We start from the raw sequence: 13,364 nt of genomic DNA, 5'->3' as shown, positions 1-13,364 counted from the left end.
ACACACACACGCACACACATGTACACACACATGCACACACACCTGCACACACCCTCTCTGACTTTCACCTTTGAGGCTACAGAGGTCTAAGGAATCAGGGGAGGAGCCAGGAGAAGCCAAGGGGTTGGTGGGGTCCTATTCATGTTCCTGGTGAGTGTGTCTCAATCCCTCTCCCTGACGGGGACCTCACTGGACTGACGCCAGATTCCGCCTTCCCGGGTTTAGGTCTGTGGCTGAGGGTTCTTTGAGGCCCTCCTGGAACTCTGCTTTCAGTGATGAGGGGGATGAGGCACGTAGGCTTCAGGTTTGTCTGGACACAAACTTTATTAAAACGAGGCCAAAAGCACCATGAGGGACATTCGTGTTGACATCCCCATAGCACTTACGGAACTGTTTGTCTATTGCCTCTCCTTTTGAAAGCGGAGGATTTGTTTGACCAGTTACTTCTGTACTAATTACACTCTTGGGGAGGGAAAGGGGCCAGCAGGCTTCCTCTAAAGCCCCCTCAGAGCTGGGGTATGAGGTATGCTGCTCCTACACTTGCCCTGTAGCTGCTGAGGTGCAATTTAGGGCTCATGATGCATCCTCCCTGCAAAAACACCGGGCTTCTCCCCTGAGTGTGTTGTCTGGTGTCTCATGAGATTGGACTTCTGTGTAAAGCCTCGCCCACACTCCCTGCAAACATAGGGCTTCTGCCTGAGTGTGTTCTCTGGTGTTTGATGAGACTTGACTTATCTCTAAAGCCTCTCCCACACTCCCTATACACATAGGGCTTCTCCCCTGAGTGTGTTCTCTGGTGTGTGATGAGACTTGACTTATCTCTAAAGCCTCTCCCACACTCCCTACACACATAGGGCTTCTCCCCTGAGTGTGTCCTCTGGTGTCTGATGAGATGTGACTTCCGTGTAAAGCCTTTCCCACACTCGCTGCACACATATCGCTTCTCCCCTGAGTGTGTCCTCTGGTGTCTGATGAGATGTGACTTCCGTGTAAAGCCTTTCCCACACTCCCTGCACACATATGGCTTCTCCCCTGAGTGTGTCCTCTGGTGTGTGTCGATATGTGACTTATCATTGAAGCCTTGCCCACACCGTCCATGATTGATTGTTACAATTTTTGACATTCTTACTCCCACAGATAATTTGCCTCTGTTCTTTGGATTCACGTCCTGGCCTGTGCTGGGCTCTTCCTCCATTATTCTCTCACGCTCACTGGAGCTCCCTATTTGTCTGTTGGGAGGCTTGAAAGAGTCCCTTGAAGTTCCCCTGTGCCTGATCCTTTTAAGCAAAGGTTTGGAAGTTCCTTTGACCTCTTGACCTTCAGCTTTGTCATTCCACCCATGTGGACCAGGATGTTGCTGCTGCTGTTGATTTTGACGCTCTGGGCCGGGTTCCTCTGACTGGAGGTGTTTTCCTGCAGGTGCTCCTGGCAGAATCTCAGAGGGGTGATTGCGTTTCACATGTTTGCTGAGGAATGTCTGACTGGAGAATGCCACAGAGCAGGAGGGACATGTGTGGATCTCTGGCTTTGGTTCTGTTGAAGGAGAAAATTTTGGTCAGGGCATGTGTGGGCAAGGCTGCCTGTGCCTTACGCTCTGTCTCCTGGTAAGACCTGTCTCCAGAATCATTCTGTGTTGACAGTGCAAGCTCTGCCTCCCACAAAGTGTTCCTTCACAGTCTACTTTTCTTTTTCTTTGTCTGCACTACTCTTCTTCAGAAATCCAGAGACCCCATATCAAAGTCTTTTCTACAGCCCTGGTCAGTGTGGAACAGTGGATAGAGCCTCAGCCTGTGGACAGAAAGGTCGTGGGTTTGATTCCCATCAAGGGCATGTGCTGTCAGCCCGCTCCACACGCACTCCGAACCTGAGTATTTCACTTCAGCACTGCGCCTCCTCTGAGTCTGGGTATGATATTCTCTTTTCTCCTAGTTGTAGAATTTCCACTCAGCCAGCTTTCCTGTGGTTCTGGATGATGTCCGTTCTGTCTTTTAGGTGTACCCTTGAATTGGTTGTTCGAGGCAGCAATGTCCTGCGTTAACCTATGCCGCCATCTTGGTTTCCAGCCTTTATTTTATTTTTTTCCATCACCATTTATCGCCATCTACTATTATTTTATAATCCTCACTTGAGAATATATGTTTATTGATTTTAGAGAGAGAGGAAGAGAAAGAAAGAGAGGGAAACATAGATTCTGTGGGGGGAAAAACTTGCCAATTGTTAACCCTCCTTCCTTGGGGAAAATGATCGTCCCGTGTAGGAACCCATTTTATATTGGGGAGTGCAACTTTTGTTTTAGGAACCCCTCTTCCTGTTCGGGAAATGCACTTTCCTGTGTGCTGATCTATTTTCTGGGAAGGTCTCACACCAACTGTGTGGGAAATGCACTTTCCAGTTTGTGGATCTATTATCCTGTTAGGGCATTGAACCTTCCTGTGGGGGAATCATAACTTCCTGTTGGGCAAGGCCTCTTCCTGTGGGGGCAACAAACTTTCTGTGAGGAACCATTCTACCTGTGGGGGAAATGCACTATCCTGTATGCGGACCTATTATGCTGTGAATGAATACTTCCTTCATGTGGGAAACAAAACTTCCTCTGGGGGATAAATTGTTCCTCTGGAGGAAATGTCCCTTCCTATGTGGACACTTCATTCTTTGTGGGACATGCATGTTCCTTTGTGCAGAACTATCTTCCATTGATGGAAACGCAACTTCCTTCTTGAAAAAAAACTACAGGAAGGTGAACAATCCTACCTTTGGGGAAAATGTCCCTTCTGGTTTAGGAACCTATTTTCCTACTTGTGAGTGTCCCTTTTGTTTTAGGAACCCTTCTTCTTGTGGGGGAAATGCACTTTCCTGCGTGCTGATATCTCTTCCTCTGAGGAAGTCACGCCTTCCTGTGGGGGAAATGGAATTCCCTGTTTGTGGACCCATCTTCCTGTGAGGGAATCTCAACTTCCTGTGGTGGAATCGAAACTTCCTGTTCAAGAACGCATCTTCCTGTGGGGTAAACAAACTTCCTGTGAGGAAACCTTCTAACAGTGGGTGAATCCACTATCCAGTAGGCGGATCTATTATGTGTGAATTAATCTCTCCTCCATGTGGGGAAACAATACTTCTTCTGGGGGAACAATTCTTCTTCTGGAGGAAATATCCCTTCCTGTGTGGACACTTCATTCTTTGGGTGACGTGCACGTTCCTCTGTGCAGAACTGCTTCCCTTTCATGAAAAGGCAACTTCCTTTGTGGAAACAAAACTTCTTTACTGTGGACCTTCTTCCTGTGATGGAAATGTCATTTCTCATGTAGGAACCAAAATTCTTCTGGGGTGTGTCCCTTTTGTTTTGGGAACCCTGAAACCTGTGGGGGAATTGCACTTTCCTGTGTACAGATCTCTCTTCCTGTGAGGTTGTCGCACCAGCCTGTGTGGGTAATGCACTTTCCTGTTTGTGGACCTATCTTCATGTGAGGGCATCGCAACTTCCTGTGGGGGAATCTTAATTTCCTGTTGGGCAACGGCTCTTCCTGTGGAGGAAACAAACTTGCTCTGAGGGAACCCTCTAACTGTACGGGAAATGTACGATCCTGTATGCTGACCTATTATGCTGTAAATGAATAGTTCCTTCATGTGGGGAAACAACACTTCCGCATGGGGAAAAATTCTTCCTTTGGAGGAAATGTCCCTTCCTGTATGGACACTTCATTCTTTGTCGGACACTCACGTTCCGGTGTTAAGAACTTTCTTCCATTGAAGGAAACGCAAGTTTCTGTGGGGGAAAAAAACTTTCCATGGGTTAACCCTCCTTCCTGTGGGGGAAATGTCTGTCCCGTGAAGGAACCCATTTTATATTGGGGAGTGTCACTTTTGTTTTAGGAACCCCTCTTCCTCTGTGGAAATGCACTTTCCTGTGTGCTGATTTATTTTCTGTGAGGGTCTCACACCAACTGTGTGGGAAATGGACTTTCCAGTTTGTGGATCTATTATCCTGTGAGGGCCTTGAACCTTCCTGTGGGGGAAATGTCCGTCCCATGAAGGAACCCATTTTATATTGGGAAGTGTCACTTTGGTTTAAGGAAACCCTCTTCCTGTTGGGGAAATGCACTTTCCTGTGTGCAGACCTATTAGGCTGTGAATGAATAGCTCCTTCATGTAGGGAAACAACAATTCCTCTGGAGGAAAAATTCTTCATCAGGAGGAAATGTCCCTTCCTGTGTGGACACTTCATTCTTTGTCGGACTCTCACGATCCTGTGTGAAGAACTATCTTCCATTGATGGAAACGCAACTTTCTGTGTGGAAACAAAATTTGCCAAGGATGTAACCTCCTTCCTGTGCGGGAAATGTCCATTCCAATGTAGGAACCCATTTTATATTGGGGAGTGTCACTTTTGCTTTAGGAACCCCTCTTCTTTTGTGGAAATGCACTTTCCTGTGTGCTGATCTATATTCTGTGAGGGTCTCACACCAACTGTGTGGGAAATGCACTTTCCAGTTTGTGGATCTATTATCCTGTGAGGGCATTGAACCTTCCTGTGGGGGAATCATAACTTCCTGTTTGGAAAGGCCTCTTCCATAGTCTTGACTGACTCTGTCCACACCTTTGGGACCCCTGGAACAGGATTCCCATAGGTAAGTCCCCCCCCCCCCATTGAGAACCCCCATGCTCGGGACGGATAGGACTCCACCAGCGTACTGCAGACCTCCTTATAGAAGATAAGTAGGGTAAGAAGGTGGATAGTACAGAACTTAGATTGAGAAGATGTGCCATACTGAGTCCAAAGAAAGAAGACTCTGTATTGATCCATAGATTGAGAAGATGTGCCATACTGAGTCCAAAGAAAGAAGACTCTGTATTGATCTTTAGATTAAGAAGATGTGCCATACTGAGTCTAAAGAAAAAAGACTCCATATTGATTTTTAGATTAAGAACATGTGCCATACTGAGTCTAAAGAAAAAAGACTCTGTATTGATCTTTTAACATATGTGCTTGCTAGCAGAGGAATTAAGGTTACTCCCAGTCAGACAGAACCTTTTATACAAGAAATACGTCCATGCTTTTCTGAGGAAGGAAAGGTGCCAGAACGGTAAATGTAGAGGCATGGGAGAAGGTAGGCCCAAGGAGCCTTATCCTTAACCCCACTGCAGCCTTTCCACCCTGGGAAAGTGCAGGATTGGCAAGCTCTCTCTGGGGTGATAAATCAGGACTCAGGTAATAGCAGAAAGCGCCAAACCTACTCTTAAAATGGATACAAGAGAGCATTTCAGGTTTTTCTTTTTAATGCTTGCTTTTAAAAAATAAAAAACGGGGAATTTCCCGGGAGCCGGTCCTTCCTTGCTGTTTCAAGGGACGGGGCAGGACCCTGGCAGGCATTGAACCATCCTGTGGGGGAATCATAACTTCCTGTTGGGCAAGGCCTCTTCTTGTGGGGGCAACAAACTTTCTGTGAGTAAACCTTCTACCTGTGGGGGAAATGCACTATCCTGTATGCGGACCTATTATGCTGTGAATGAATACTTCTTTCATGTGGGGAAACAATACTTCCTCTGGGGGATAAATTCTTCCTCTGGAGGAAATGTCCCTTCTTATGTGGACACTTCATTCTTTGTGGGAATTGCACATTCCTGTGTGCAGAACTATCTTCCATTAATGGAAATGCAACTTCCTTCTTGAAAAAAAAATACAGGAAGGTGAACATTCCTACTTGTGGGGAAAATGTCCCTTCCTGTTTAGTAACCTATTTTCCTTCTTGGGAGTGTCCCTTTTTTTTGGGAACCCTTCTTCCTGTGGGTGAAATGCACTTTCCTGTGTGCTGATATCTCTTCCTGTGAGGGCGTCATGCCTTCCTGTGGGGGAAATGTACTTTCCTGTTTTTGGACCCATCTTCCTGTGAGGGAATCTCAACTTCCTGTGGTGGAATCGAAACTTGCTGTACGAGAACGCCTCTTCCTGTGGGGGAAACAAACTTCCTGTGAGGAAACCTTCTAACAGCGGCCAAATGCACTATCACGTATGCGGATCTATTATGTGTGAATTAATCGCTCCTCCATGAGGGGAAACAATGCTTCTTCTGGGGGAACAATTCTTCCTCTGGAGGAAATATCCCTTCCTGTGTGGACACTTCATTCTTTGGGTGACATGCACGTTCCTCTGTGCAGGACTACCTTCCCTTTGATGAAAAGGCAACTTCCTGTGTAGAAACAAAACTTCTTTATTGTGGACCCTCCTTCCTGTGATGAAAATGTCTTTTCTCATTTAGGGACCAAAATTCTTTTGGGTGTGTGTCCCATTTATTTAGGGAACCCTGCTTCCTGTGGGGGAATTGCACTTTCCTGTGTACAGATCTCTCTTCCTGTGAGGTTGTCGCACCTGCCTGTGTGGGAAATGCACTTTCCTCTTTGTGGACCTATCTTCCTGTGAGGGCATCGCAATTTCCTGTGGGGGAATCGTAACTTCCTGTTGGGCAACGAATCTTCCTATGGAGGAAACAAACTTGCTGTGAGGAAACCCTCTAACTGTACGGGAAAAGTACTATCCTGTATGCTGACCTATTATGCTGTGAATGAATAGTTCCTTCATGTGGGGAAACAACACTTCCTCGTGGGGGAAAATTCTTCCTCTGGAGGAAATGTCCCTTCATGTATGGACACTTGATTCTTTGTTGGACACTCACATTCCTGTGTTAAGTACTATCTTCCATTGATAGAAACGCAAGTTTCTGTGGGGTAAAAAATCTTGCCAAGGGTTAACCCTCCTTCCTATGGGGGAAATATCCGTCCCGTGTAGGAACCCATTTTATACTGGGGAGTGTCAGTTTTGTTTTAGGAACCCTTCTTCCCTTGTGGAAATACACTTTCCTGTGTGCTGATCTATTTTCTGTGAGGGTCTCACACCAACTGTGTGGGAAATGCACTTTCCAGGTTGTGGATCTATTATCCTGTGAGGGCATTGAACCTTCCTGTGGGGGAATCATAACTTCCTGTTGGGCAAGGCCTCTTCCTGTGGGGGCAACAAACTTCCTGTGACGAAATCTTCTACCTGTGAGGGAAATGCACTATTCTGTATGAGGACCTATTATGCTGTGAATGAATAGTTCCTTCATCTGGGGAAACAATACTTCCTCTAGGGGACAAATTCTTCCTCTTTAGGAAATGTCCCTTCCTATGTAGACACTTCATTCTTTGTGGGACATGCACGTTCCTGTGTGCAGAACTATCTTCCATTGATGGAAACGCAACTTCCTTCTTGAAAAAAAACTACAGGAAGGTGAACAATCCTACCTGTGGGGAAAATGTCCCTTCCAGTTTAGGAACCTATTTTCCTACTTGGGAGTGTCCCTTTTGTTTTAGGAACCCTTCTTCTTGTCGGGGAAATGCACTTTCCTGTGTGCTGATAGCTCTTCCTGTGGGGGAAATGGAATTGCCTGTTTCTGGACATATCTTCCTGTGAGGGCATCTCATATTCCTGTGGTGGAACGTAACTTCCTGTTGGGCAACGGCTCTTCCTGTGGGGGAAGTACTTGCTGTGAGGAAATCCTCTAACTGTATGGGAAATGTAGTATCTTGTATGCTGACCTATTTTGCTGTGAATGAATAGTTCCTTCATGTGGGGAAACAACACTTCCTCGTGGGGAAAAATTCTTCCTCTGGAGGAAAGGTCCCTTCCTGTATGGACACTTCATTCGTTGTCGGACACGCACGTTCCTGTGTTAAGAACTATCTTCCATTGATGGAATCGCAAATTTCTGTGGGGGAAAAACTTGCCAAGGGTTAACCCTCCTTCCTGTGGGGTAAATGTCCGTCCAGTATAGGAACCCATTTTATATTGGGGAGTGTCACTTTTGTTTTAGGAACCCCTCTTCCTGTTGGGGAAATGCACTGTCCTGTGTGCAGACCTATTAGGCTGTGAATGAATAGTTCCTTCATGTGGGGAAACAACAATTACTCTAGGGGAAAAATTCTTCATCTGGGGGAAATGTCCCTTCCTGTGTGGACACTTCATTCTTTAGGTGACATGCACGTTCCTCTGTGCAGAACTGCCTTCCCTTTGATGAAAAGGCAACTTCCTTTGTGGAAACAAAACTTCTTTACTGTGGACCCTTCTTCCTGAGATGGAAATGTCATTTCTCATGTAGGAACCAAAATTCTTCTGGGGTGAGTCCCTTTTGTTTTGGGAACCCTGCTTCCTGTGGGGGAATTGCAGTTTCCTGTGTACAGATCTCTCTTCCTGTGAAGTTGTCCGACCTGCCTGTGTGGGTAATGTACTTTCCTCTTTGTGGACCTATCTTCCTGTGAGGGCATCGCAACTTCCTGTGGTGGAACGTAACTTCCTGTTGGGCAACGGCTCTTCCTGTGGGGGAAGTACTTGCTGTGAGGAAATCCTCTAACTGTATGGGAAATGTAGTATCTTGTATGCTGACCTATTTTGCTGTGAATGAATAGTTCCTTACTGTGGGGAAACAACACTTCCTCGCGGGGAAAAATTCTTCCTCTGGAGGAAAGGTCCCTTCCTGTATGGACACTTCATTCTTTGTCGGACACGCACGTTCCTGTGTTAAGAACTATCTTCCATTGAAGGAAACGCAAGTTTCTGTGGGGGGAAAAACTTGCCAAGGGTGAACCCTCCTTCCTGTTGGGGAAAGGGCCGTCCCGTGTAGGAACCCATTTTATATTGGGGAGTGTCACTTTGGTTTAAGGAACCCCTCTTCCTGTTGGGGAAATGCACTTTCCTGTGTGCAGATCTATTAGGCTGTGAATGAATAGTTCCTTCATGTAGGGAAACAACAATTCCTCTGGAGGAAAAATTCTTCATCAGGGGGAAATGTCCCTTCCTGTGTGGACACTTCATTCTTTGTCGGACTCTCACGATCCTGTGTGAAGAACTATCTTCCATTGATGGAAATGCAACTTTCTGTGTGGAAACAAAATTTGCCAAGGATGTAACCTCCTTCCTGTGCGGGAAATGTCCATTCCGATGTAGGAAACCATTTTATATTGGGGAGTGTCACTTTTGTTTTAGGAACCCCTCTTCCTTTGTGGAAATGCACTTTCCTGTGTGCTGATCTATTTTCTGTGAGGGACTCACAGCAAGTGTGTGGGAAATGCACTTTCCAGTTTGTGGATCTATTATCCTGTGAGGGCATTGAACCTTCCTGTGGGGGAATCATAACTTTCTGTTGGGAAAGGCCTCTTCCATAGTCTTCGCTGACTCCGTCCACACCTTTGGGAACGCCTGGAACAGGATCCCATAGGTAAGCCGCCCCCCCTCATTGAGAACCCCCATGCTCGGGACGGATAGGACTCCATCAGCGTACTGCAGACCTCCTTATAGAAGATAAGTAGGGTAAGAAGGTGGATAGTACAGAACTTAGATTGAGAAGATGTGCCATACTGAGTCCAAAGAAAGAAGACTCTGTATTGATTTTTAGATTAAGAAGATGTGCCATACTGAGTCTAAAGAAAAAAGACTCTGTATTGATCTTTTAACATATATGCTTGCTATCAGAAGAATTAAGGTTACTCCCAGTCATTCAGAACGTTTTGTACAAGAAATACGTCCATGCTTTTATGAGGAAGGAAAGGTGCCGGAAAGGTAAATGTAGAGGCATGGGAGAAGGTAGGCCCAAGGATCCTTATCCTTAACCCCACTGCAGCCGTTCCACCCTGGGAAAGGGCAGGATTGGCAAGCTCTCCCTGGGGTGATAGATCAGGACTCAGGTAATAGCAGAAAGCGCCAAACCTACTCTTAAAATGGATACAAGAGAGCGTTTCAGGTTTTTCTTTTTAATGCTTGCTTTTAAAAAATAAAAAAGGGGGAATGTGCCGGGAGCCGGTCCTTCCTTGCTGTTTCACGGGACCGGGCAGGACCCCGGCAGGCATTGAACCATCCTGTGGGGGAATCGTAACTTCCTGTTGGGCAAGGCCTCTTCTTGTGGGGGCAACAAACTTTCTGTGAGTAAACCTTCTACCTGTGGGGGAAATGCACTATCCTGTATGCGGAACTATTATGCTGTGAATGAATACTTCCTTCATGTGGGGAAACAATACTTCCTCTGGGGGATAAATTCTTCCTCTGGAGGAAATGTCCCTTCCTATGTGGACACTTCATTCTTTGTGGGAATTGCACATTCCTGTGTGCAGAACTATCTTCCATTGATGGAAATGCAACTTCCTTCTTGAAAAAAACTACAGAAATGTGAACACTCCTACCTGTGGGGAAAAAGTCCCTTCCTGTTTAGTAACCTATTTTCCTACTTGGGAGTGTCACTTTTGTTTTGGGAACCCTTCTTCCTGTGGGTGAAATGCACTTTCCTGTGTGCTGATATCTCTTCCTGTGAGAGCGTCACTTTTTCCTGTGGGGGAAATGCACTTTCCTGTTTTTGGACCTCTCTTCCTGTGAGGGCATGTCAACTTCCTGTGGGGGAATCATAACTTCCTGTTGGGCAATGCCTCCTCCTGTGGGGGAAACAAACTTCCTTGAGGAAACCTTCTAAATGTGGGCAAAGGTACTATCCTTTATGCGGATCTATTATGTTGTGAATGAATCACTCCTGAATGTGGGGAAACAATACTACTTCTGGGGGAACAATTCTTCCTCTGGAGGAAATGTCCCTTCCTGTTTGACACTTCATTCTTTGGGTGACATGCACGTTCCTCTGTGCAGAACTATCTTCCATTGATGGAAAGGCAACTTCCTCTGTGGAAACAAAACTTCTGGACGGTGGACCCTCCTTCCTGTATTGGAAATGTCAATTCTGTTGTAGGAACCCATATTCTTTTAGTGGAGTGTCGCTTTGTTTTAGGAACTCTTCTTCCTGTGGGGGAAATGCACTTTCTTGTGTGAGGATCTCTCTTCCTGTGAGGGTGTCGCACGTACCCGTCTGGGAAATGCACTTTCCTGTATGTGGACCTATCTTCCTGTAAGGGCATCGCACCTTCCTGTGGGGGTATCATAACTTCATGTTGGGCAACACCTCTTTCTGTGGGGGAAACAAACTTCCTGTGAGGAAACCTTCTAACTGTGGGGGAAATGCCCCATCCTGTATGCGGACCTATTATGCTGTTAATGAATAGTTCCTTCAAGTTCTCAACAACACTTCCTCTGGGGAAAAAATTCTTCCTCTGGAGGAAATGTCCCTTTCTTTGTGGACACTTCATTCTTTGTAGGACACTAACTTTCTGTGTGAAGAACTATCTTCCATTGATGGAAATTCAACTTTCTGTGTGGAAACAAAACTTGCCAAGGGTGAACCCTTCTTCCTATTGGGGTAATGTCCCTTCCCCTGTAGGAACCCATTTTTTATTCGGGAGTGTCACTTTTGTTTTAGGAACCCCACTTCCTTTGGGGGAAACTCACTTTCCTGTGTGCGGATCTCTTTTCTTGTGAGGGTGTCTCATCTACCTGTGTGGGAAATGCACTTTCCTGTTTGTGGACCTTTCTTCCTGTGAGAGAATTGCACCTTCCTGAGGGGAATCATAACTTGTTGTTGGAGAATGCATCTAACTATAGGGGAAACAAACTTCTTTTGAGGAAACCTTCTTCCTGTGGGGGAAATGCACTTACATCTATGTGGAACTATTATGCTGCTAATGAATTGCTCATTCATGTGGGGAAACAACATTTCCCCAGGGGGAAACTATTCTTCCTCTGGAAGAAATGTCCCTTCAGAGGGGCACTTCATTCTTTGTGGGACATGCATGTTCCTTTGTGAAGAACTATCTTCCATTGATGCAAACGAACATCCTGTGTGGAAACAAAACATCCCAAGGAAGAACCCTCCTTCCGGTGGGAGAAATGGCCGTTCCAGTGTAGGAACAAATTTTATATTCAGGAGTGTCACTTTTGTTTTAGGAACCACTCTTCCTTTTGGGGAAATGCATTTTCCTGTGTGCTCATCTCTATTCGGTGAAGGTGTCCCACCTACCTGTGTGGGTAATGCACTTTCCTGTTTGTGGACCTTTCTTGCTGTGAGAGAATCTCACCTTCCTTAGGCGAATCATAACTTGTTGTTGGAGAATGGCTCTACCTATAGGGGATACAAACTTCTTTTGAGGAAACCTTCTTCCTGTGGAGAAAATGCACTTACCTTTATGTGGAACTATTTTGCTGCTAATGAATTGCTCATTCATGTGGGGAAACAACATTTCCTCTGGGAGGAACAATTCTTCGTCTGGAGGAAATGTCCCTTCCTATGTGGACACTTCATTCTTTGTGGGACATGCACGTTCCTGTTTGCAGAACTGTCTTCCATTGATGGAAACACAACAGCGTTGTTGATAAAACACTTCAGGTCGGTAAACGCTCCTTTGTGTTGGGTAAATGTCCCTTCCCGTTTAGGAATCTAGTTTCCTATGTGTGAGTGTCCCTTTTGTTTAAGGAACCCTTCTTCCTGTGGGGGAAATGCACTTTCCTGTGTGCGGATATCTCTTCCTGTGAGGGTGTCGCACCAACATGTGTGGGGAATGCACTTTCCTGTTTGTGCACCCATCTTCCTGTGAGGGAATCTCAACAACGGAGGCTGAATTTAAACTTCCTGTTCCAGAACGCCTCTTCTTGTGGGCGAAACAAACTTCCTGTGAGGAAATCTTCTAACAGTGTGCAAATTCATTATCCTGTATGCGGATCTACTATTATCCTGTGAATGAATCGCTCCTCCATGTGGGGAAACAATACTTCTTCTCTGGGAACAATTTTTCCTCTGGAGGAAATATCCCTTCCTGAGTGGACACTTCATTCTTTGGGTGCCAGGCACATTCCTCTGGGCAGTGTTCCCTCCTTCCTGTGATGGAAATGTCAATTCTGGTGTAGAAACCCATATTCTTTTGGGGGAGTGTCCCTTTTTTTAAGGAACCCCTCTTCCTGTAGGGGAAATGCACTTTCCTGTGTGCGGATCTCTTTTCCTGTGAGGGTGTCGCACCTACCTATTTGGGAAATGCACTTTCCTGTTCCTGGACCTATCTCGTTCCAGGACATCTCACCTTCATGTGGTGGAATCCTATCTTACTTTAGGGCAACGCCTCTTCCTGTTGAGGCAACAACTCCCTGTGAGGAAACCCTCTAACTGTACGGGAAATGTACTATCCTGTATGCTGACCTATTATGCTGTGAATGAATAGTCCGTTCATGTGGGGAAACAACACATCCTCGTGGGGAACAATTCTTTCTCTGGAGTAAACGTCCCTTCCTGTATGGACACTTCATTCTTTGTCGGACACTCACGTTCTTGTGTTAAGAACTATCTTCCCTTGATGGAAATGCAAGTTTCTGTGGGGGGAAAAAACTTGCCAGGGGTTAACCCTCCTTCCTGTGGGGGAAATGTCCGTCCCATGTAGGAACCCATTTTATATTGGGGAGTGTCACTTTTGTTTTA

The 13,364-nt window shown here is 45.9% G+C and overlaps 1 pseudogene; it reads left to right on the top strand.

Moving 5' to 3' along the window:
- Nucleotides 1-13,364, top strand: part of LOC132225626 (histone-lysine N-methyltransferase PRDM7-like) — a 208,242-nt pseudogene that overhangs the window by 155,695 nt on the left and 39,183 nt on the right.

The sequence above is a fragment of the Myotis daubentonii genome, chromosome Y (assembly GCF_963259705.1).
Source record: "Myotis daubentonii chromosome Y, mMyoDau2.1, whole genome shotgun sequence".
Classification (NCBI taxonomy): domain Eukaryota; kingdom Metazoa; phylum Chordata; class Mammalia; order Chiroptera; family Vespertilionidae; genus Myotis; species Myotis daubentonii.
Note: the sequence above shows the minus strand (reverse complement) of the source record. Positions and strands in the feature narration are given on the sequence as shown.